The sequence below is a fragment of the Microcebus murinus genome, chromosome 8 (genome assembly GCF_040939455.1).
Source record: "Microcebus murinus isolate Inina chromosome 8, M.murinus_Inina_mat1.0, whole genome shotgun sequence".
NCBI lineage: Eukaryota > Metazoa > Chordata > Mammalia > Primates > Cheirogaleidae > Microcebus > Microcebus murinus.
Window position 1 is genome coordinate 103,901,206 of NC_134111.1, and position 25,646 is coordinate 103,926,851.

General features: G+C 53.4%; 1 long non-coding RNA gene across 5 annotated transcripts; it reads right to left on the bottom strand.

The window, feature by feature from the left end:
• Positions 1 to 4,993: 4,993 nt before the first annotated feature.
• LOC105866432 (uncharacterized) lies at positions 4,994 to 11,727 on the bottom strand. 5 transcript variants are annotated; one of them, XR_012920659.1, is made up of 4 exons: positions 11,418 to 11,727; positions 10,315 to 11,251; positions 9,813 to 9,937; positions 4,994 to 8,400 (listed from the first exon to the last, which is right to left on the bottom strand). It is a non-coding gene; the product is annotated as an uncharacterized LOC105866432 (long non-coding RNA). The 5 variants fall into 5 exon arrangements; XR_012920657.1 differs by having other exon boundaries at positions 4,994 to 8,086; positions 8,277 to 8,400; positions 9,813 to 11,251; XR_012920658.1 differs by having other exon boundaries at positions 4,994 to 7,453; positions 7,983 to 8,400; positions 9,813 to 11,251.
• Between the last annotated feature and the right edge of the window lie 13,919 nt (positions 11,728 to 25,646).

Genomic DNA, 25,646 nt, shown 5'->3' on the forward strand with positions numbered 1-25,646 from the left:
AAGAGTCAGTGGTTGGGACTGCAGACAGAGGGAGGAGCACGACTGATGCACGCAGGTCCCCAGAGAGGGGAGGAATGAGGCATGTGACGTGCGGGGGGCTATTCTGTCAACCCACTTTTGCGCCTGCGGAGAGCGAAGCCAGCCGCGTGCTGTGTGCCGACGCAGGTGCGTGCAGAAGCGGGGAGGCCGTGGAGAGGGCTCTGAGCTCCCACCGTCCCTTTTTGTTAATGCCGGGATGATCTTTCCACAGTGGAGGGGCAAAGAGAGAGGGGATCAGAGTTCGAGGAGGTGGCAAAGGTGTGAGGGGGCTGCCCTGGCTCCCCGCAGAACACAAGCAGGGGCTGGTTAGGACCACCCAGGGGGCGGGCAGCTCTGAAGTTGGGGCGAGCCTGGAAGCCTCACGGCGCTGTGCAGAGACGGGGGAGGACCGTCGCTGGGCTTTGCCAGAAGGAGAAACAGGATGAGTCAAGGAAGAGAAGGACTGGAGCATCGAGGCAGAGACGTGAATGTCACGGCGGCCCAGCATCTGGGCTGGATGGCAGATCGGTGAAGGTGAGGGAGGATGGGGCAGGTCCATGGGAAGAAGACAAAAATCAAATTCTCGGAGACTTGGCTGAGTCTTGGGCAGATGGAAGAAGAGTGAGAGAAAGAGGGAGCGGGGATGATGAGGGAATGTGGTCAGAGAGCTGAGGAATTTAAGATCTCAGAGATGAGTAAATCACAGGGACAAGTGCAAGACCCGGCTGTGGACAGAACGCACAGGGTGGAGTGGAAGATCACGCCACTGGCATGAGGGGCTTAACGCACAGTGGACATCTGGTCAAACGCAAGGGACATTGAAGTCACCCGGAATAAAGACCAAAGAGGGACACGAACATCCAGTGTGGATGTTTTCTATGACTGCGGGGCACTGACTCAACCTGCTAAAAGGCCAAGGAAGGCAGGGGTGGGACGTGGGACACAGGCGGCAGAACCTTCGCATCCGAGAGGACACGGGGTAGCCCGAACGTGGCCTTGGGGAGCGACTCTACGGGCAGAAATGGGATTGCAATAAACGGAGGGGAAGGGCCTTTTAAGCAGAGGCGGTAACTGAGCGGCACAGCCAGGGCTCCCGGGCTGTCGGGAGGGGAGAGGGGGGCAGAGAGAGTGGCGTGGCGAATCCGTGTGACAGAATCGTGCGTTGGTCCCCCGGCATGTGATAGCAGGACGCTTGCACCAGCGAGACTTACAGAGTCGTAAGTAATGGAAAGTGTGTTTCGGTTGTCAAAATAAATGACTAAAATGTACTTTATGGGGTGTTATTTTTAGTTTTATAAGGCCAGATGTTCCAGCTGTGCATTGCCTCGTGTGCCTATATTTCCTGGAAGCGTCCCGGTCTCTGTGTTCCCAACGGTCCGGCTTTGGCCTCTGCTATCCAGACCCAGCCCTGCTGCAGCCTCGCTTATCTGGACCCTAGCAGTGACGACGGAGGGAACAGGGGACAGGGCCCCGGACAGCCTCGACGTCACAGAGCCCATGGACTTCACCCGCCGGACACCGGTCACGGCTTGTTTCGTTCCAAGGCGAGCCCTTAACGAAGCCCGGTTGTTCTGTTTCCTAACCCGCGCGGCCCAGCAGGCTCTGCCGTGAAAGACCGCCGCGGGGCAGGGAGGGAACCATAAATCAAAAGCTCGAGTCACAGTGGGGCCAGCGAGAGAGAAACACGAGAGCCTGTCACGTTACGGGATCATCAGAAACAGCTGAGGAAGGACACAGACAAGCTCGGAAGCGAAGCCACATGTGGTTTGTGGCCATTACTCTCTTATGGCCTCGTAGGGCTCTGCAGAACTCCGTCGTAATAAAACAGCCCATTTCCTCTGGGTCGGGGACCTCCCAGGTCTGCTGCTCGGAGCCACCAAGCCCGCCTCTCCCTCCACGCTGCCCAGCTCCCTTGGGTGCCTTGGGCCCCTCCCACAGAAGCCAGGGGCCGGCCGTCTTCTCACCTCTTGGGCCAGCTGCAAGCTCAGAGGACCTTTGCTTTTCAAGGGTTTTATTGGGGTTTAGGGCCAGGGGGGTGGAAAAAAAACAGAAACAGAGAGAGAGAGAGAGAGAGAGAGAGAGAGAGAGGATGACAAAATAAATATATAGGGAAGTTTAAAAGACCAAGAAATTCTCCAAGTAGCCATTTTCTGGACAATAAATATTTGTTGGGTAAATTAACGATCTGTTTAGGAATGAGCTCCGGCATCGGCCCAGCTCTGGGGGCCCCTCCCCGAGCCAGTGGTCTCAGCTGTGCCCTGGAAGTCCGTGTTTTATGTCCACCAGATGCTTTTGGACATCGGGGCGGGGGAACAGATCCTTAGCCCAAGCACAAGGAGACCCCGGGGGTAAGTGCGGGGCTCAGGGGTACCCCACACACGTACACTCCCCTGGGAGCCCTTCCTTTTTTAAATTTTAGCATAGTTTTAGATTCACATAAAGATTGCAAAGATAGTACAGAGGGTTCCCGTATACCCTGCACCCATTTTCCTCTACGGTTAACATCTTAGTATGATGCACCTGTCACAGCCATTGATGACACATTATTACTCATTACTCACAAGTCATCTTCGTGGAGCACTTCCTTACTTGCTGGCACTACAAGAGGCCCAGGCTCATCTTGTATATTTCTCCCCCCAGTCTTAGGATCAGCCAGTTCTCCAAAAGAGCCCTGGTTCCTTTTATCGGACCATGATCTTAGATGCCAAGATCTGGGTGCTGGCTGTGCTTGTTGCCACTAGGGTGTCACTGACTGCAGGCGCTCTCAGCAAAAAGCTTGGAGATATGTGTGTGTGTGTGCTAGTTCTGTGTAAACACGCCGGACTTATTTCTACATCTATCCGCCTGTATCTCTACTAAGCTGAGCACGAATTCAGGCTGAAGCTTCCAGCTCTGACCCTGCGTCACACGATCACTCCAGCTTCCTCCCCGAGCTTGTTGCTCACCTCCCACCCCAACAGCGAGGACCTGGCTCCGGCCGTCCCCCGCCTATTTACTGAATTGCCCATTGTGGTGTCCACGTATGGGGGTTCAGAGCTGCTAACCTTCACCCCCATGCGAAGCGGCGCTACCAGCTGGAGCACGGTGCTTACGTGTAGCCCCCTTTGCCTGCGGTCTTACAGAGTCGGTCATCTGCACAGCTCCTAGGGTCAGCCCCACTTTCCCATGTGCCCTTTGGTGAGGTCATTCCATACATTCCTAGTGTGGTTAGTTTCTTTGTTCACAGTCTGCATGTCATCCTGGCATTCCCTGGCCTCCCGGGAGGCTGCTTCGGTGGCATTTACCTTGCCCGGGCTTCCTCTGGCCACTGAGTGGCAGATGGACCTCGGGGAGCCAAGAGACAAAGCAGAAGGACAGAGGGGGGTGGACGCAGCACCTGGTGGGAGGACAGGGGGCCCCAGGTGGAGGCCGTGGAGAGGAGACTATGACGAAGAGATAAATTTTGGACATAGGAGTGTGGACTTGAGTTAGATTCTGAAGTAAGTATAACGAAGTCCCAGAAGGAGCTTATCTCCCCATTAAATTTTGTCAAGAATCCAGAAGTCTCTACTCTCCTCCTGTCCAGCCCCTGAGATGCTGGGTAGGAATCTTTAAGTGTGACGTCACCATATCCCAGAGAGCCGTGCTTACCAGCAAACGCGAGTTGTCGCTACGCGGATGACACCTTTCCGTGCAGATGAACCGTGTCGTCTGATCTTCTTGGGCGCCGAAAATAAACACCGCCGTCTGGGCCGTTTCAAACAGCCGTGTGATGCGGGAAACATTGTCACTCGCCGAGCCATCTGCTCAGCACCAGGAACAGCTGAACTGAGTCTGGCAAAGGGGACAAAATATACACTTTCTGCTCCTCCGATAGATTTGTTTGGGGAAAACGTTCTGGTGATGAATGAGCCATTTCCTCGCTGATACGCCACGCGTGTGGCCAGTAACAAAGGGCTCCGGTGCAGACTGGGCCGGCCGCTCCCTCGCGGTATCTCAGGATGCGGCTGGCGGGCAGCTGGCGGGGCTGGTGTCTGGGACGAGGTCAAGGCCCAGGGCGAACGGCCCTGGGGAAAAGCCTTCTTCCGCATGCCGTTAGAGGAGGTGACTGTGGCAGGGGCTGCAGGGAGCCACAGAAGGGCCAGGGTCGGGGTCCAGGCCTCGGGACTCAGCAATTCGCGATCATTTCTTCCAGCATTCCTCCCGATGGTCCTGCAAGCCCGAGTTCCTTCCTTATGTAACAATGACCGTGCTTCCTTCAACTCACAACAGTGTATTTTACCTCTCGGGGACCTGCTCGTTGGCTTTATTGGGGCCATTGTGGGCCCCAGGTAGCACCTGGGGACTCTGTGCTATGACTTGGGACAAGGAGACAGAGAACTGACAGCTCTAAGTAGGCTTGTCCATGGGCTCCTGGTGCCACCCAGCACCCAGAGGGACCCCCCTCGTGGTTTTTGGTGGAGGTGAGCATTCTCAGAGTCCCTCCTGGGACAAGCCCCAGCAAAGCCTCTGCTCGCGTAGTGGGCTCACGGCTCGTGATGGCCCACCACGGCTTGCTCCCTGGAGAAGTGGGGTCAGCAAGTCACGCTGGGGCCCCACCCAGCTTAGGCTTCTTAACTTGGGGTTCTGCAGAGCCTCAAGGACCACCTCACAGCCCTGCTTCTAAAGCAGGTTCCCAGGCCCGGGGGAGATGCGCCCCGCCGTGTTGCGCCCCTCCCTGATGAGGGAAGAGGAACGTTTCCAGGGTCCCAGAGACATGAGCAGCTCAAAGACCTCCACATTCAGAGTGCACTCTATCCTGTGTGCACCTGGCTCTTCCTCCTGGCTGCCTGGGACTCCCCCACGCATTCTTAGCTCAGACGTCACCTTCTCCGGGAGAACACCACGGGCCCTTAAGGGAGGAGCGATGGTCTTCTCTGTGCTCCTGGAATAAGCCATGCTTATCCTACACATGGCATTACCGTGCTGTCACGGGAGCAGCTTCGAGTGACCTCCCCACGCCTCAGGTTGTGGGATTCTTGAAGTCAGGAATGAGGCCTTCACATTTCTGGAGCCTCCTACAAAATACCTGCTCAGCGGAGCCCCGGGGAGGAAGCTGCAGATGAAAGGAAGACGGAGGAGCCGGGCACGCCCGTGGGGCTCGGACAGCTGCGGGCCTTCTCCGCCCCCTGGGTGGGTACTCAAAGCATGAGGCCAGGGAGCCAGAACTTAGCAATGCCCTTCAGTGCTTTTCAAACTGCGAGACAACTGGGAAGGAGGTGGCCGACATTTGTTCGATGGAATGGGACGTAGAAGAGAAAAGTACAAGGGAAGGAGCAATCATGTGCATGGATCTGTGTCTATGTGGTGTGTATATACATATGTAGATATCATGCATGCACAAGCTTAGATATAAAGGGTAAGTATTGTGCTACAAAACTGTTTTCTCAGTTACATCATTAAACACGCACACACGTGCATACAGGGCCACACTGAAATTCATCTCAGAGACAGACCGTAGCATCAGCTCCGGCTTCAGCCTTGACCTTCAGAAGGCCGGTCCACTGCGTGCCTGTTTCAGCAGCCTTTCTGGCCTCCCTCACATCCTGTGGCTCAGGGCCCGGTGATCCTTCTGGGGACTTTCCTCCCTAATCAGTGGAACAACAGTAATGAAGTGGACAGGGCGTAGCATCTAGATATATTGCTAATATGTGAGTCTTCAAATTTCAAACATGGACAATCCTTCTCAATGTAACCTGCCATAAAAATCACCCTGTATACTTTATGTTTTAAAATTCCACTAGTCTGTGGAAAGGTAAATGTGTGTTTAATATTGCCTGAGTAAAATGCTATATAATAAGTGATTATTTGGAATCTATAATTTTATATATACAATTATTATTAAAATGTTTCATATAGTTAACCAAGGAAATAGATTGGTGGATAATGGGTAGAAAGAAAATGTGTGTTAGAAAACATAAGGAATAACATTGTTTTAAATCCTTTTGAAATAAAAAAAATATTCACAAACACTTAGGTGGGGATTCAGGCAGGGGAACAGAGATTGGTTACGTCACAGCTCTCCTCTTTGCAGAACTGTTTGGGTACCAATATTCATAACAGTAAACAAAATCATCTAAATAACTTTACTTAAATGTTTGTTGGTAATTCCATTTAGGCCATAAGTCTTTAAAAAATTATGTCCTTGAGAATTCTTCACATCTTGAAAGCAAAGTGCCAACACTCTGCCATCTCAAAGAATGATAAGAAGGCAAAATCCCCCAATCATGACATTCAGTGAACAGTGCAGACAGAACACACAGCAGTGAGAATACAAAAAGAACAAGTCTGAGGCCCCGTGTTCAACTGAGGCTGGTGGAGGAAGCAAATACTTCAGGGGACCCCGCATCCCCCCATCTCATATTACGAATGTGCGAGGGACTCACGAGCAAGAGCCAGTGGCCCTGAGAAGCCATAGTTCCCGCACTACATTGTGAAACGTTACAGTTTTGGTCCTGCCTTCCCGGAGCCCCCACCCAAGGGCGCCTGTTCTCTGGCATTTAATCTGGGGCACGCATGTCCACTGCCCAGGGTCACGTTTCCTTTGCATGGGGGAGTGGGGACCCGGCAGGGGGTGTGGAGCTGCTTCCGCCCTTTGAGGTTGGGTTCTGCCCCAGTCCCAGCCCGGACCTGGGGCCGCCGCGCCCGCCGCAGGCTGCAGGGGCTCCTCTCAGGCCGTGGGGATAGTGTCCCCTCGACGCCAGCCGACAGCCAGAGATCTGTCTTGGCTCCTCCTGGGCCTGCACTGACCTGTCAAAGACCCAGTGACCGGGGACAGCCTCTGGAGTCCAGCGTGTGCTTCCACACCTGGCTGCCTCCCGAGGGAGAGCAGGGGCACGTCCGAGGCCCTGGGGACTGGGGGAGAATGTCATGGTCTGAAGATGGCTCTGTGCCCTGGGTACAGTCCTACTGTGCAAACAGGAGGTTCCAGGAACATCCCGAAACTGTGGGCAAAAATGTGTGAGTGTGTGTGTTTTAAGAGTGTTCGGAGCATCTATCACATTTCCAAGGGGTCAAGGATCCAGAAATGGTTGGAAATTCACCCCTCTGCAAGTTTAACCACACCTCCGGGGTCACAAGCACTGATTTTGAACTGCTCTTAAAACTGTTGGAAAACCCTGTCTCCAACAGCAGCAGTGCAGGGTAGAGGGCTACTGCCCGGGGAGGAACAGCGCTCCGGGCTGAAGGTCTGAGCCAGGGTCACGCCTAGGACGGGGCTAAACCACAGCAAGGGGAGCGTCAGCCGCCTGGGTTTCCAGCACGTGGCTGGGAGCAGGAATGCGACAGATGGATGTTGGGCTCGGACACTGGACACTCACCTCCCCAGAAGGCAGGGATGGGCTGGGCTTGGTCCCTTGGGATATGAACTTCATTTGTTCTGAAACCAGATCTCCTGGTAAACAGCTATTGCGGAGCCCTAGAAAAAATCCTATGTGTCAGGACTTGGCACTGCCTGCCCCGCTGACCTCATCCTGGGAGGGGCGGGGAGGCCAGGAGGACTCTGTGCCAGTGCTTATCCCCACGGTCAGGAATGCACTGGCCTTGGTCCTTGTGCTGTGTAAACCCCAGGCGGACACGCCACCTGGACAGTCTAGTTCTCGTGGACCGAAGAGCCAGAGAGCAAAGCAGTCCCTGTAGAAAGGGAAGTCAAAGGGTTCTTCATCTAGGCCATGTGTGGACGCCCAGGGTCCAAATATGCCCAGGCCAGCCCACATACTTCTGCTTTCTGGGTCACGGTTTTCCTCTCCCACCACTTCCCTGGTGGCGACGACCTGCAGGATGGCAGACCACTTGCTTCCTTGCAGTTGATGGCGTTCATCTCTGGGAACTTCTCCATTGGTGACTCAGTCTCCCATTGCTCAACAGAGCTCCGTTCACAAGTCATGCAGCACGGCCCCACTGCCCACATCCTCTTCATTTGAAACCTGTTCTGTCCAGTCACTCACCGACATTGAACTTGCATTTCCTCTTCTCGGTTGACTCCTCATCCTCCGAACCTCTTGGACATCCCCCGTCTCCCTGCTTGGTTTCAACAACAGCCACTCTGATTCTGTAGTTGCAAATAACAGAAATAGACTCTGGCTAGCAGAAGCAAAATAGTATTGTATAGGGGGAAAATATGGAATGCCGCACAAAGTCAAAAGACAGCCAAGCGCCAGCCAATGGGAGCGGGCTCAGGAACTAACGGTGGCCGCCTTGGGGTGCAGCCCTCACAGGCAACAAGCCCCGGCCACTCTGACTTTGAGATGCTGGGCTTGCTGCTCCAGCGTCTGAGAGAGTCTAGCTGTTCTGGTTTGGACCACATTCCAGGTTTCGGGTGTTGGATGTGCTGGCATGGCGGTGAAAACAGGAGATGGCGGCTCCCTAGAGGAAGACGAAGGTCCCGTCACCAGGATAAGGGGTGGCACTGGGCGGGTGGACACATGCATGTCCATCGGAACACCTCAGACAGGAGGGACACAGACCCAGTGAGAAGACAAGCGCGTTCCCACGGGGCAGGGGCACGTCTGAATGCAGCCGCAGTCCCGTCTGTCAAATGTCAAGAGCTCAGACTGATAACAGAATTTCCCTGGAGTCAGCCGTGCAGCAAGGCCGATGGATTTTGTTTATGGAAACTCCCCGTTTTGCGATCTTGCGCCACACTGTGCTATTGTCCCGCAGGATGTGAGATAAGATGCACACGCACCAGGAAGGGTGAGTCTAGCAGAGCATGTCATTTCATCAAGGAATGAGATAAAGGATGGAATTTCTAGCTGAAATCCCGGAGCTCGCCATCGCTTTTCAAAGCCCAACAGGAGCCCAGCCTGGAGCTGGAGCCGGGAAGGGAGCCACCTGCTTCAGGAAAGAACCAGACCCCGAGTGGGGCTTGCGTCCCAGCTCTGCCAAGACCCAGCTTCTGTTTTTAGATGGTTAATTCATCTCCTTGGGCCTCTCTACTCATTTTTAAAATGAGGCTGGTTGTTGAGGTAACAATCCTCGCCGCAACCTTCTCTGAAAGTACAGCCAAAGGGCCAGGCGGGACCACCGAGTAAATCTGTCCATAATCCCATCCAAGGACCTGCCTCCCTGTGCACTAACTATGTGTGCGTGTCTCCCATGGGACATGCTCATCTCCCCCATGGTCGGACTCTCACTCATGTCTGCATCCGATGCACCCAGCACCTCGGCTGATGTATAACGAGCTCTTGCTGCATATCTGGCCTGAATGAGGGCAACTCAGAGGCTAAACCTCGTGATCTTAGAGGATGCCATGACAACAGAGCACACGGCGGGCCTCGTCCACTCAGGGCACCCAGAGAAGGGAGGCACCTAGCCCAGGTGTGCTGTGGGTCATCTCTAGCAAAACCACTGCTCTGTGTCTGTCTCAGACTTGTCTGTCTTTGGAGCCCACTGAAAAAAAGAAAACTGGAATCCTCAGAGAGGGCCTGGGTCGGTCGGGGCCTTTGAGTGTCTGGAAGTAACGGAGTGAGAAGTTCGATTAGGCCGTAGCATCAGCTCCGGCTTCAGCCTTGACCTTCTGAAGGCCAGTCTGCTGCGTGCCTATTTCAGCAGCCTTTCTGGCCCCCCTGGCAGCCCGTGGATCTAAGGAAGGAGCCCTCATGGGAGGGCAGTGGTGGACCAGGCACCTCGGACCTCCTCCTGTGTTGCTGGGACAGAGGGACCAGGTCAAGAGCTGTGTCAAGTCACAGCATTCCTTGGTGTCACTAAGCTCACATAAAGACCCCCAAGTAGGGACAAAGTCCTAAGACTTATACATTTTCACAAATTAAACACACCTGTGCCACCAGCTCTCGGCTCAGGAAACGGCCTGGAACCCTTCTCGGGGGTAGTCCTAGGGCTGGCGTCCTTTCTGTATGTAGGTTATTCTCAAACGTTTGTTTTCAATACAGAGAAATAAACCCTGGAAGGTACAGAGACAGAGTCTGTGGGTTTGGGGTGATTCTCGTTTTCTTCCTTCTCTCCTGGTTTTCTAAAAGGCACCTCTGTCGCCCCTGCTGTCGAGCAGTTTCCTCCGGTTTTGTGTGGGTCGGGGTCAGCCCCACTGCCTCCCTCAGCATGCATGGCCCTGGGACGTTCCGACCCGCTGGCCTGGGGGGACAGCATGCCGGGGAGCAGGGTTCCACTTCCCAGAGGAGGCGTCCTTAGCAACGCCGCTCCTCACAACGCCAAACCAGAACCCTGCGGGCCAGACGCCGTCCCCGAGCTCGGCGCTTCCTGCCCCGGCAGCAGCCTCTGCGTCCTCCCGGACGCCGCTGTCTGTTCCAGCCCAGCACTGACGATGAGAGAAGCGTCCGGAACCTCAGCATGTCTGCAGAGCCCAGGGCGGCGGCGTCTTTGTTCAGTTCTACTGTCAGGGAGTAAAGTCTTAGCAGTCGTTATGAAGCAGGTGTCGGGCAGGCCTGGGAGGAGAATGTCTGCAACCCCCCCCCAAACGTGGTCCTTCAACCCTCCATCAGCCCAGCGACCCAGAGGGAAAGAGGAGCCCAGAGGACGCCCACACCAGCACAGGTGTTCAGGTTTTGCGTCTTATTTAACCTTTGGTCACCACGTGGCTCCCCTGCCACACCTGGGATCAACACGCTCCAACTGGCTACGTGCCATCGCGTCCAACAGGAGAATAGGCAGGTGGGTGTGCTCATCGGGCATTGTTGGACCTGGACTCTGGGTTCACTTCCCCGCCACCTTCTCAGCCCTGCCCGTCTCTCTGTGCCTGCCACCCGCTCCCACCGGCCACTGCGAGACGGCAGCAGCCCGAGTCTACCTGCCTCCTCCTTCATCCCCGTACCCGTCCAGCCACGCCCCGAGCTCCGGGCCGACTGCAGTGCATCCGACCCAGCCCTGGAGCCCGGAGAACGGCCGTGCCGATTGACCCAGGCCCGGCTGGCCTGCCCTGCGCACGGTGCCGGGGAACGGGTTTGTCCCCAAGGCCACGCTGGGACTGGGAGAGGAGTGGCTCCCTCCCAGACTTCACTGCTGCCTGCAGGGACCGGTGGGAAGACAGCCCCACCCTCCAGTGTGCACAGGAGAAAAGGAAACCGAGGGTGTCTGACTTCAGGCCTCTTGCAGCACGAATTTGCATTCATCACCTCAAGAAGAAGAAGAGGAAGAGCACGGTAGGGTCTTTCCTTCTCCAGGAATCCTCGAAGGCTCCTTTTGAGAAAAATGCGCTGGACCCTAACTGGCGCCAGGCCCGGCCCACGTGAGATGAGGAAACCTTGGAGGATGAAGCAGCAATTGCAGGATCCCAGCAGCAGGAGTGCGATGCTGAGGGCTGCCTCGGGGTCCCTCTGGCAGGGCAGGGGCCGGCGACCCCTCCCCGCCTTCCTCCCAGCCCTGCCCGGAGCCTGGCTAGGCGGGGCAGCTCCCGCTGGCCGTCTCACCTGGTCCCAGAGGACAGGAGACCCAGGGACTTCCCAGGTCGTCTTTTCTCACTGAGTCCTCTCGGAACGACCGTTTTGCTTCCTCGCCCCTCCGCCCCGTGGAAGGCAGGTTTGGACCATCAGGGACTGGGGAAGGAAGGAAGCTGTTTGCTTTGGGAAGGGCTGTTTTGTCGGCCTGCCCCTGACTGTCCTGCCTCCGAGTGACCTCTTGTTTTAAAAGCATCAGCCTTTTCCAAGGTCTGGGAAAAATACCAAGAAAAGCCTAGGAACGCCTTCTTTTAGGAGCTGACCCTTCCTGCCTTTCATGTGGCCGAGCGTCCCCCTTGGAGAGCCGCTGGGTAAACCCTTTAATTGCACGGCTAATGCAAACCAGAGCGGAGAGGATCATCCAAGAATTCTTGTTTGGGTTCATTGCCGTTTTCAAAGGGGACCCTGGATCCCTCTGCTATCTTGTCTCAGATCAGCTGAATGATGCCCGTGTTTAAGGAAGGCTTAGCAGAAGAGATAACACATTATCACTCCTTCCCACCCTCATGGGCTGGAAGGGGGTTTACTCTAAAGATAATTGAATGCCAACTCCCAATGGGTGAGCGAACCCAGGCTTCTGCAAAACAGCTTTTCCCTGCTGTGGGGCCCACAGAGCTGGGACCCCCAGAGGAGGTCAGGGAGAAGGATCTTCCCACGGAGCGGCCAGTCCAAAAGGGGCGAGTGGTACAGGTGTTAGTTTCAAAAGCCAACCGGATCCCAATGTAGATAATGTGCTAAGAGGTTAGGAATCCTCTTGCTCAAACTGAGCTGTGGATTAGCTCAGCTGGAAGTTCATGGAAGACCAGATACTAACTGTGTCTGACAATGACAAGAGACAACATGGAATCAGTAGCCACATGACGTGTGGCAGACGCACAGGTGTGGAGCTCAGATTCCCCTTCGAGCTGAGAGGAGCAGTGTGGTCACTGGCAGCCTCCCAGTGAGGGTGACAGCTAATCAGGCAGGTGTCCAGTGAGGGTGACAGCTCATCGTGCAGCCTCAGCTTTGAGCCGGGGTCACACTGCTCTTGAGGTGGCTTTAGCCAGTGACAGGGCAAGACTTCCTGGCCACGTCAGCCCACACAGGACTGCTTGGACAGGCGAGTTTTGCTACAGAGCTCACTGCTGGGCACCTGGGACTCTGTCAGGTCCACCGCGGAGTGATGGCTCCTGGCGAACAAGCCTCCTCCCTCCCTTCTCCTGTCACGGCTCTCCCAACTCAACTTCAGCATTTGCTTCCCCAAAGGCACAACTGAAACATCCCATATCCAAGGCCCCATCCCCCCAGAGAGCTCCTGTGCGTGAGTCCACCAGCCCGGGGAGCTGCATCGCGGCCCCACGCTGCTGGAGCTACACTGCGAGACAGGAGCTCCACTGGGGTAGCTTAAAGAACAGCAGGAAGGATTTGCAGAGCTGGAAAGAGAAGAATCTCCTTAGAATCTGGCTTTCCCAAGATGCCACTTCCACCATACGAATCCCTAGAATTTGCTAGCCTCAGAAGGGGGGTCACTATTTTATTCAATGGAACACATCCTGGAGTGTTCCCTTAAGAGAGCATTTGCCCCCAAACGCTATCAGATTCGGAGCGCACAGTCTCTGGGACAAGCATGCTGAGCACGCCCCTCAGGATGGAGATGTATCCAGAGTTTTCACAGCCCAGAAATATCAGACTAGCCCAAAGATTCCAGACTGGGCTGTCATCAGTCACAAAGCTTCGAAGAATGAAGACGATGTCTCCCATCACCCAGTTTTGTCTGATCTGACTCCAAACACAACCCAAACGCACTTTCCCAGGCACCTGGGATCGGACAGTATCCAGCTACCTCAGCCTTGCACTTGCGGAGTGGCCCCTGTCTAGAGGACCCAGCAGTCTCAACTGTCTTGCCTAATGGCAAACTCAATAATATTTCCATCTGTTGTCTTTGTATAAGAGCTAAAAGCATCTGCTGGCTCCTACGGTTGATCCTATAAAAAGTCCAAGGCTGCCATTTTCTCCAAGATTCATGCGAGTAGCTTCTTTGTTTACCTCTTGATGGAAAGAAAGTGTAAGATACCCCTAAGTGATGTTTTGAGGATTTAGTAACTCAAACAATTTGTTACGTGGGATTTTAGAGAGTTTTAAAGTTGAAATTCAATACATGGATGCATTGAAACCAGGTTTTCTTAACCTTAACTCTCCCTCTAAATCTAACCCTCACACGAAGCCTAACCCTAACTCATGTTTCTTGAACTCGATCTCAGGGATAAAAAAGATATAACTGTTCCTCTATCCACTGAAAGTTTTTGCAAAACATCAGGGATTGTCTATAATCTTGCACGATACACTCTGAAAATATGTCTCAGAACCAAAAAGAAAAAAAAAATAGGCTTTGTTTTATTTTTCTAGTGGGTGGGTTGCAGGAAGCCAGTGGAAATTCTGTTTTCTAGACTGCTTATTTTACTTGGAAAGGGAAAATGCCTCTCTAATGGGTGTCCTTGAAGGTAATCAAAGCCAAGAAAAAGCATTGCCAAGTTTAAAAGGGTAAATATTCTAAAAAGTAATATTAGCAAATTATTTTCAGGAACAATGCCCACTACCACCATTATCATTTATGAAGGTTTGGATGTCTTAGTCATTGTAACATTATAGTAACAGAGGAAAAGGAATAAAACAAATGCATATACTAAAAGGAGAGAAATACTCTTCACAGATAACATCAGTTAAAAATATACAATTATTTAAAAACAGCTTGAGTGATTTTAAAAGACAAATATGTAAAAACCAATAGCATCTGAATATAGATGCTATTCACAATAGCATCAAAAATAGAAGTGATTTTGAGAAAATATAAATGAAACCTCCGAGTTTTATAGGAAGTCATAAAAGACATCAATTTGAGGGGAGAAAAATATTTCTAGATGTACAGATGAATAATCCAAACATGATTTTTATGACTTTGGCAAAAATAATTTTGAAATTTATCTGAAGGAACAATTGGCTTAGATTCCCAAAAAGACTGCCTGAAAAATAAGAGCAACAGGGAAGATGTATATAGTCCCAGCAGACAGTAAAACATATTTTAAGAAGAACATTAATTAAAACATTAGAATATTGGTTTAAAATCTGAGAGCGATATTAAAGGAATACGTATGTGAGTCTTGAGTTAAAGGCGAGTCATATAGAGAAATATAGACAGACACATATGGAATTTTATGTTTTCTAGTAGCTGCATCAAATAACAGAAAAAAGAAATGGGCGAAACTAGTTTCAATAATATATTTGATTTAACCCAGTATATCAAAATGGCATTTAACATGTGATCCATCAAAAAATGATTAAGAAGATACCTTACGCTGTTTTTCCACTGTTTCGAATTTGGACTATTCACGTTTGGGTTGTTTATTAGCCTCAGGGGGCTGGTGGGTGTCACACCCTTAGGGCACAGACTGTGCGGTAGGGAATTTTGTATGTTATTGAACAAGCATCGGGAAAAAAACGGAGAAGGAAGATAGAGATTTAATAAATGGTATATGTCCTTATGATGACTTGTAAAATCCAGAAGCGTATCACCATGAGCTAAAACCATACCACAGTCATGATGCAATGGATTCTGGGTGGAGTAGGTTATAAAACCAAAAATAGAAAAGCCTGCAGTGAGCTGACCAGTGTCATGACTCGGGTGGGCCTGGGTGGGATGCCTGCTGGTTCCAGGAAAAAGGGGCCTGAGAGGGAAGGGGTGGAGGTGGGGACGTCAGCCACAGTCGGGGTGAACGGCCTGTGCAGGGGGCAGCGCCCAGGCGGGGACACCCCGAGGTCAGAGGCCCAGTCACCACGAGGCAGAGGTTCAGACTCCAGAGTGGGTGAGACAGGCGTCCAGGCAGAGCAGCAGAAGTTTCCAGGCGCTGGTCCAGTCTGGAAGTCCAGAGGGCTGTCGTCCAGTGCTGGGTGATCTGTCCACAGCGGACAGGGCCCCACCCGGGGAGGCTCCACCACGGAGAACCGGGGCTGAGCCCTGGAAAGAAGGTCTTGGCGGAGTCAGGATGTCCTGAGAACCTCCAGGGTCCCGTGTGCAGCTCCGACCCTAGAGGGAAAGTGGGCGCCACAGACCACACACCCACGGTGCTGTCATGGGGAGGACATGGCGGAAGCTGAGTGCATCGAACAGACAACGTCGGAGTGGAAGATGCTGCCACAGACTAAAAAGCGTCCCCCCAGAATTCGTGTGTTGAGGGCCTAACACCCAGTGTCTCTGATGTGACTGTACTTAGAGACAGGGCCTTTAAGGAAGTAATTAGGGTTCAATTAGGTTATCGAGGTGGGTTCTCGTAGAAGAGGAGACTTGGGCACAGGTGGAGAGAGATGACGGTGTAAACACACATGGGCAGGACAGCCACCTACACACCAGGACAGAGGCCTCGGGAGAAACCAACCCCACCGAGACTGTGCTCGCAGACTTCTAGCCTCCAACTTAGGGAGAAAATAAACATCTGTTGTTTAAGCTGCCCAGTCTACGGTACAGTGTTACGGCAGGCCGAGCCGACTAACACAGGCGCGGAAACTGAAGATTGCATCGGTGAGAGCCCCTCCCCGAGACAGTGCCCCGTAGACAGTGCCCAGGAGCAAGAAGGGGACACTTGCCACTGTGCCTTGGGCAAGCAGCTCAGCCACCTGTGCACTGGGAACTAACGTTTAACCCACGCCCAGAGAGACTCCGCACAAGGCCAGATGGGACTCCACGGTAGGGCTCCCAGATAAAATACGGGATACCCAGATAAATTTGAATTTCAAATAAGCAAAAAAAATTTTTTTAGTGCATGTCTCATGTATTGCATTGGACATGATTGTTCTAAAAAATTATTAGTTATTTATCTGATATTCAAATGTGACTCAATATCTTATGATTTATTGGCTAAATTGGTCAGCCCTGACCAAAGTATGAGGAAGGGGGTGCAGGCCAGCAGGTGTAGCGAGGAAGTGGGGAGGAAGACACTGGGGAGGGCCACCCAAGGCCTTTCTGAAGAATGACGGGAAAGATGGAATTACAGTGAAATGTCCAACAGATTTAACTACATGAACATTTCGTAACTAAAATTTTTAAAAATGAGAAAAAACATAAGGGACAGGGAGAAGCATTCCAACAACACAATGGAGCTGGTATGAATATAAAATACTCATTTCAATTGGTAAGAATAACATCAAGATCTCAGTAGGCAAATAAGTAAAATATTTGATCAAATAACGTGTACAAAAGGATTCACAATTACCTAACAAATTTTGAACAACATCCTGTCCATTTAATAAGTTTAAAATGCAAATTTTGTAAAAAAAATTATGGATAAATTTTTACCATTTTTTAACCATAGGACTTAAAAAAAAAACTTAATTCCTTAGTGAGTATGACCATGTGGTTCCACTGATAACGCCCATTCTGGTGTAAGTCCCTTCCTGGGAGTTGAAATAACTTAGCAATAAGCTCATACTTAGGATAAAAACAAAAACTTATTGCTAAATTACTAAGAGTAATAACTTAAAATAAAGAGGGAACAAGGATGGCAAGAAATAATGCATTATTTCATTACTTAACTATAAAATTATAAACACATCTGAGCAATGACTGGAAGGGAACACACAAAAATAAAAGCATTTGATATGAATATATTCTTCTCTGTAACATTCTCTCTTGGGTCGTTAGTATATTTTTCTTTTTCGCTTACCCAATGTTAAGATAAAGCAGCAGTTCCTTTTCTGCTCAGAAAGACTGTTGACTAAGGATTCTGCCTGGCTGGTTACATGGGGGTGATGGGCGGGTCGGCCAGCGGGGACTCCAAGACCCGCTCATGGGACAATCCCGGACACTCTTTTCTGTCTGTCATCTGAGTTTACAGGTCTCTTCCTTTCCTCCATATCCAGGCCTTTTAAACAGGTACTCGAAAGCTTTAAAAGATTCTCCATGGCCAAAGGTTCAAGGTACTATGTAGGATACTCTCAAAGAAACATTTCCATTCAATAAGACAGTTATTTTTATTCTATATTTTTTTTACCCTGAAGAGCAGTGCCTTTTGTTCACTCTCCACACTGTCTCCCATTAACCAAAAGCCAAAAGCCTAAACAAATTATTGTGTTAACAGCCTTTGTGTGGGCTTAGGCAATAAACTTTTGTTGTCACTGCGCCATTTTCCAACACCGAGGGGGAGCAGGAGGTGGTCGGTTGGGTTATCCCAGAATGTCTGGGCTCCGGTTCTGATCATGGGAGTTCGTGGGAAAAGACACTTCACTGTGGGTCAATGAAGTGGACACTGTTATTGCTTCCTAAACAATGAAGAATCGATGTTAACATCACGCTCTGGCCCTGAGCGCCCCACCTCCAGCTGTCCCTGAGTGCTGGTAGGCCAGCCTGTCACCGTTCATAACAGCAGACTGAGAGCTCAGATTCGCTGTCTTCCTTTCATGCACTTTATCTTCCAACCGCATCAAGAGTGGATTTGCAAAGCAGGGTCTGGTAGAGGAAATCTGCTCTGCTCTTAAGCAGTAGAAGGAAGCGTGCATTTTGACAGCCACATGCGGTCGCTTTGATGTCCAGCACTCCTCCCCCCCATCTGGCAGGCACACTCCTGTACCTACACCACTGGGCCTCAACGTGGCTCAGACAGCGAATGTCTCCTGCACCCCCCGCCCCAGAGCACATACGTGCACGGCCTGTGGCTGGGGTGGGACTACTCTGCGGGGAGACGTTCCTCTTGGAGGAGACGCTGCCAACTGTAGTGGGTGTTCACTCCCCAAAGAGGTCAGTGCATGTTATGAAACACTTGCAGCTGGGGGAAGAGATTCCAAAACACATGGGAAGCAGCCCAGTTCTATCCGCCCGCTAGCATCACGGTGCAGGACAAGGCGTCCTTCTGGAGAACACACGTATGACATAAAATTGTCACCCTATCCGTTCTTAGCACAGTCTGAGCAAGACTGGAAAACATTCTCCCAGCTTCAGACTGAACAGAGAGCTCAGGGCAACGTTGCCTGGCTTCTCCTAGGACAGCCCCACGAAGTCAGAGGTGACACCATCAGCTTAACCTTCTTCTGCTTCCCTGCCACTTTGTCACGGGGGAAAAGCAACTTGAAAAGCTCCACCTCGTCTTTATTGCAGTGTAGGCTCTGAAACTAGGCATGAGATTGTTCACTGCTCAAATGCAAGGTGCGACCTGCACAGGCCAGCAAACTTTCAGGGCTGTGTCTGGCATCCCACGTGTGAGACGATGGCGGGTTTTCTGGCTCTTTGGCTTAACGTTTCCGTGGTCACCGAGCATCACAATTTTCAATATGGACCAACAGAGGAAAAACAGGCAAATGGAAAGGAAGTAAAGATCTGAGCTTGGCAGAAGAACCCAGGAACAGGGTTCCTGGGGCACACCAATAGGAGTATGGCAGGACACAACCCCCAGGAAAGCCCATCATTTCTCCAAATTGCACGGGGACATTGCCTGGTGGTGACATTGTAAGACAGCTATGCAAGATGACACCACCGGGGGAACATGCATGTATGGGCTGTCTCTATAGTATTGCTTACAACTGCATGGCACTCTCCTGCTATCTCAAAACAGAAGGTCTAATTTAAGCAAAAGTGCACAGGGAGTGGGTATATGTTTCCTCTCGGTACCTCCCCGCCTGGGCACCATTTGAACCCTGCTCAAGTTCTTTAGGACAAAGAGAGGACTACCCTTAGGGGTGCATGTTCCGTGTCTCTGGCCCGTGGGTTGGCCGTGGTGGTTGGAGAGAACCGCTCTGCGTGGAAGGCTGCTCCCGAGGCCACGTTCCCGCCTGGCCTGCCCCCTTCCCCATGAGGGGACTCATCGCCAGCGGATGCTGGTGCTGCACAAACCTCACCTGTTCTCATATCTTTAAAAAGGAAGGTAGAAGTTTGAGGTGCAGCCGCCTAGACAGGAGGCACACTGATTCCATCAGCCCAACACTCTTGAAAAAGGAAGACAACCCCACCATAGTTACAACATTTGTAATATTAGTGTTTCCAAGGGCTTCCAGATTTTGACAGGAGATCCTGGAACGTGAAGAGCAGTTTGCTGTCCAAGCCTTGCATAGATCCCAACGAGGGTCTGCACACAGTAGTGGCTCAGTAAGCATTATGTTTGAGTGAATAAATGAATGCATGAACAAATGCTGGACTCCACAAAGCTGCCTTCAAATGCACCTCCACAAAGAGGCTAGAAAAAGTCTGTTCACGGTTTGGAGACCATTGCGTCTTACCCTGTTTCCCTGTAACTTGGGCCTTTGTGATCCCGCAGGACTTCAGACCAATGCTTCCAGTCACAAGGAAGGTCAGTGCATCTCCTTGCGATGCCGTCTTTTACCATCGTAGGAGGGGCTTCAGGTAGCGTCCATTCTGGTGCCCATTACTACTGATAAGGACATTACTACTGATAAGGACGCCTCAATCTTAATTGCATAAGAAAGAAAACAGCTGTGTTTGGCAGGCATCTCCCGAATGCAAATGCTCGATTCTAAACAACTCCCTGCGCAGGCTGAGCTGTGCAGTCCCGGGGATACATCTCACCGCTCCCCCATCCTGGCAGACCCCAAAAGACCCCAGGGGCCCAGGAACAGGTAGACACCATGTCCTTTCCCTGGGGTTTCTCTAGAGGTGAGCTGGGTCTCATGTGACACCTGCTCCCCATTTTCTGGGATAAAATGCTCTCTCCCAACTGCTAAAGACTAGACAACAAATACTAATTCACCGTCCTTCAAGTTTCCATTGGCATTTGCTGTCAGGGCCATCAGGGATATCGGTCAGTGGTTGGTCAGGCCCCGGAGAAATGGCCACCAGCCAAAGCGAGGGCAGCGATGTAAAACATTCGACTCACACCATGACGTGTAAGTGGAGCAGAGAACATGTCTTTATCTTGCTTATTACTAATCTGCCCTTGAATGTCAACATTCACTGGCTTTAGGGGCAAATAACTAAATGTTCATTCTATGTTAATGATTAATTCGATCTGACGATTTCCAAAAGAGGCTTGCATCTTCATCAGAAGAAGTTAAAAGGCTGTTTCTCACGCGCACTCCCTCTCTGCCCGGCTCCCCCGCCGTGTGCGGGAAGAAAGGTGTGGCTTGGCTGAGCCTGTGCTTGGAGGGGCAGGGTTGGCAACCTGGAGCTCAGGACGTTTGGGGCTGGACAATGAGCTCTGTGCCCCTGCTGCCGTCTGTCTTGCTGGCACTGCCCCACACACTGCAAGGTGTGAAAGGTGCGGCAGGATGGGGCCTCCTGGCGGATTCAGAAGGTGCCAGAAACCCTGGAAAGCGAGACCGGTTTCCAAGCCACGTGGCATCTGCCCACGGCACCTCATGGAGCAGGCTGCCGCGCTCCGCTGCCTGGGCCAAATTTCCCGTTGACAGCTTTTTCATCACGTTGTTGTTGTTGTTAAAAGCTCTGAAACCCGTGAGGGTTTTCTTCGCCAAGCACCAGGGCGGATGGCCAGGGCACGGAAGCGTGGCCGTGTTCGGTGGCGCAGCGGGCTCACCTCCACGCCTGCTCCTGATCACTCGGGACACGAGGCCCTGCGCTGGGGAGTGACGAGGGCCGCCCAGAGCTCCGCGGAGGACGGATGAGGTGCGAGGCAGAGCGGCACAGCTGGCGGAGGGGCCCAGGACGGGGTGGTGATGGATGCTCTCGCTGGGCAGCTGTAGCACAGCCCACCCCCACCCCAGCCCCTGCTCCCCAGAGGGGGCGTTCCTCGAGGAAGGCGCCCCGGTCTCCGAGGCACCTTGCATCTATCACGGCGCAGTCTCTTTGCGGGGTGCCCTCGAGTGAGAGGTGGGGCCGGTCGGCGCTATGCGAAGCTGTGCAGCCAGGGCCTGTGAAAAAGAATTCCGCACAATACGCACAAGGCTGATAAGGCGTTTGAAAGAGCCCCGCTATTATGTGCTAGATTACTGACAGAGCCTGGGCGGCCGGCCAGGAGCGGGCCAGGGGCTGCCTCCATCCCCAAAGCCGCCCCGGGAGCACAGCGAGCCCTCCCCGTGCGGGTCCCTCCCCCCTGACGCAGGCGAATTCTGCAAACGTGACAGCGACTCTTGCTCATGTTTCAGCCAACTCCCGCCCCTCCCCTATATTGCCTCAGAGTAGCTTTTCCTGAAAGGTGGGTTTGCAGGGCGGAATGTGGGTGGGGGCGAGGATTACCAGACAGAAAGGGATTTTTCTTGTGCTCCTGCGTTGAGGTTCTTGGGTGAGCTCTGGCCACAAAATCGCTTTCGCCTTGCGCCAGCCCACCAGCCGGGTGAGCTCACGGGAGGTTGACAAAGCATCTGCCTCTCCCATTTTCGCTGCCCCAACTCCACGTGGTGGGCCACACGGGGACTCCTCAGGACCACACGCCGCTGGGCCCAGGTACAGCCGTGCAGGGAGGAGGAGGAGGACGGGGTCACAGCAGGCTCTCGCCATCTCTGCCTCCCTGAGTCGAGCTGGCACAGACCTGAACAAAGGTTGCCGGCTGGGCCTGGGGCCGCTTCCACAACTTTGTCCTCTGGTCCCCCAAGGATGGGGCGTCTGCCCCAGGACAAGGGTGCCTCCTCTTGGACCCCAACCTTTCACAACATCCCCCTTTGGCTGGGACCCTTCTCCTCTGCAAGGGAGTCTGGGTGCAAAATCTCTGTGCGCAGGGTGTGCTGTATCTTTGGGGACCAGCGTGCTGTGCACGATCTCCCAACGGCCCTTTCTTGGTTTGGCTTCCTCGCCAAGCTCCACCGAGCACATGGCCTTTCTTCCCCGTTCCTGACATTGCAGCAGCCCCTGAGCAGCCCCTCCAGGTAGGAAGGTGCGTGGCGTGACCATCACCACCCAGCCTGCGTTCCCGGGGCCCTGCCCACAGAGCGCCCCTGCCCGCCACGCCCTCCTGCTGGCCCAGGCAGCCCGCGATGCAGCCGCTTCCCACCCCTGCGCCCTGCGAACGCACAGCCTCGCAGAAATCCCAGTGCTGCCCCGCCGTGCGGTCCCACTCACTACCTGCACAGGTGCCGACTGCCCCTTTTCTCCTCCTTGTGATCACAGGAAAATGTCAGCATCCGACTTCACGTCTCACCACACGGCCGTCACTTCCTCACCATCTCCTCGCCTCTCGCCACGCTCTGGGGTTCGCTTCCAAACCAGTAGATGATTACGGTGTCGGCCTTTGGTGCCCACCTCGCCGCGTGCGCCTGGCCTTATTCCAACAGCACCGGTCTTTTCTGTTTGCACAACAGCCTGGAAAACCGCAAAGTGGAGAAGCGGTGGCTTTTTCCCAACCCAGAAAGCAAGTGGAGGGTGATAAAGGAAAACAACCCTTTCCTCCGAAACTCGCTCCATGGTTTGGAGATTGTATTTTTGCCTGTGTGTGAGTGTGTGCGTGAGAGTGTGCATGTGTGAATGTGTGTCTGTGTGTACATGTGAGTGTGTGTGCATGTGAGTGTGAGCGTGTGCGTGTGTGAGTGTGCGTGTGTGTCTGTGTGTGGATGTGAGAGTGAATATGTGTGTGTGAATGTGCATGAGTATGTGTGTGAATGTGTGTCTGTGTGTGCATGTGAGTGTGTGTGCATTGAGTGTGAGCGTGTGTGTGCACATGTGCATGAGTGCATGTGCGTGTGTGAGTGTGCGTGTCTGTGTGTGGATGTGAGAGTGAATATGTGTGTGTGAGTGTGTGCGTGAGAGTGTGCATGTGTGAATGTGTGTCTGTGTGTGCATGTGAGTGTGTGTGGATGTGAGTGTGAGCGTGTGCGTGTGTGAGTGTGCGTGTCTGTGTGTGGATGTGAGAGTGAATATGTGTGTGTAAGTGTGCATGAGTATGTGTGTGAATGTGTGTCTGTGTGTGCATGTGACTGTGTGTGCATATGAGTGTGAGCGTGTGTGTGCACATGTGCATGAGTGCATGTGTGTGTGTCTGTGTGTGGATGTGAGTGTGAATGTGTGTGAGTGTGCATGAGTATGTGTGTGAATGTGTCTGTGCGCATGTGTGTATGCACGCACACGTGTGTGCATGTGAGTATGTGTCTGTGTGTGTCAGTGTATATGTGTGTGTGCACCCGTGCATGCGTGCACACACATGTGCATATGTGTGTGTGTGTGCTGCTTTCTGATCTTGGCCATGCGGAGACAGAGCCCTCGGGTCAGGGTGGCTCTGTGGCTCAGCACACCCGACGCCACTCTCTCTTGCCTGCCCCCCGTGGAGACTGAGGAGCCCCAGGCCCGCGTCCCATCTGCGAGGGGCAGCATGTGCCGTAGTTTCGGACGGTGAGACTAGTACTCGGCACGGGCTCGGCCATGCCGAGGCAACAGAGCATCTGGAAATGCCAGTAGCTAACGGAACTGGTGTTAGCTACTGTATCCCGCGCTCATGTTGCTCGCCCAGCGTGGGTCCGGGCACCTCTCGCCCACGCAGGCAGCCACGCAGGGGCCCGGGCCGATGAGGGCCTCACCATTTGGCGGCTGATCCACCTGGGAAATTCGGTTCCCGTGGTTGCCACCACATGGAAGAGGAAGATGGAGGGCCTCGCAGGCTTTTAACTGCACAGCGTCACTTCTGCTCACCGTCTGTTGGGAAGAACTTGCCACATGGTCTCCACCTAACCACAAGGGAGGCTAAGAAAGGTGGGGAGCCAACTTGCCGGGATCTTGGGTGAGCACCAAGTGCCACTGGGGGGTGAAGATGACGGCTGGAGTCTGGGGACTTACTCCTGGAAAAGCCTTGCCTTCCTGATGAAAGGACCAAACCTTGCAGGTGTGACTCCCCCACCCCCCCCCGCCCGAAGCCCCCACCCTCTGCCCGGCAGCCGGCTCTGGGGCGGCGTCCTGAGACTGGCACCATGGAGCAGCGCTGCGCACTGGGACTAGAGCGCGTCCAAGGCCGCTGCCCGCGCCCGGCCTGCGCCTCACCTCTGCGTGACCGGCCGAGCCCTGCGGGTGTAGGCCACTGTTGGCCATGTGTCTCTCACTAGCATGGAAGATCGTCCCCCACTGGTACGGACGGTGGCCAGAGATGGCAGAATTCCAGAAGCTATTTGCAGCAAATCTAGATCCCGGAGAGGGCAGGGTGGGGGAGGTGAGGGGGACGGCACTGCAGATGAAGGCTCTGCTCAGAACAGCTCATACAGAAACCCTGCTTCCCGGTACACGGCGTAGCCACGCAGCCACAGCCTGTCCAGGTTAAGGTCCCACTCTGCAAGGACAGCCACCAAGAAACTGGCAGAAAGCCCTTGAACTCCCCTTACCAAATACGCCAGGCCTCTCTACAGGCAATAAGAGACAGTGCCGGGGGCCTGCGGGCCTCGGGATGAGGATGACATTGACTGAAACGCTCCTCCCCCAGCTCATGAGCTCCTTGAGTGGCAGGGGGTTCCCAGGGTTCACCCTCGAGTCCGTCCCATTGCAGGAGCACCTCCGTCCCACAGACCCCGCTCCCTCTCCCCAGCTTAGCCAGAGTGAGGTTCCACCTCTTTCCTTTCTATCCACCCACCTCCCCCACAAGGGATCACTTCCCTGGTTTCCTGTTGCCTTAAAATGTTGGACCTTCCGTTAATTACAAAGCCCTTTGGCCAAGCCCAAGGCTCACGCCCTGAGCTGCATCTTGGGCTCCCCTTCTGGTTCCTTCTTCCCCGCTCCCTTCTCCCTCCCAGCCTCCCTTGACCCGGCAGTTCCTCCTGTTTCTAACAGGGAGGTGGGAGCGCCCTCTTGTTTCCTTTGTCTTCTGCTGACCCGCAGTCCAAACGAAGACAGGCTGCGGGGATTCTGCTGTCAGGCACCTTGTTTCAGTACCGGCCAGCACACGTTCGTCAGAACTGCCCCAGCCTGCATGTAAACCGCCAGGCGGTTTCCCATAAACAATGATCTTTTCAGCGACAACTGTGACCAAGGACCGGTCCTGTTCGCTTCTCCTTTGTCTTCCCGGCACTGTTTTCCACTCACGTCCTCGTCCCTGGTGGCTCCAGTCTGTGAGTTTGCTGGAGATCAGATCGCAGGGACAGGGACGCCCGTGTCCCCGAACGCCGGCTGCCCCGGCCTTCTCGTGTTGCGGGGAGTGGCTTCCTTGCCCCCTCCGCTGTGGCGTGAGGGGGGAGGTGTCAGAGACCCCCACACGCTTTCTGGCTTGAGGCTGCCCAAGGACCCTCCAGACCCCCCCGACGGTCCCTGCTCTTCCCCTCCCTGCGCCCACGGCCTCCGCGAGCGCCTTCCGCGTCAGCACGCCAGGC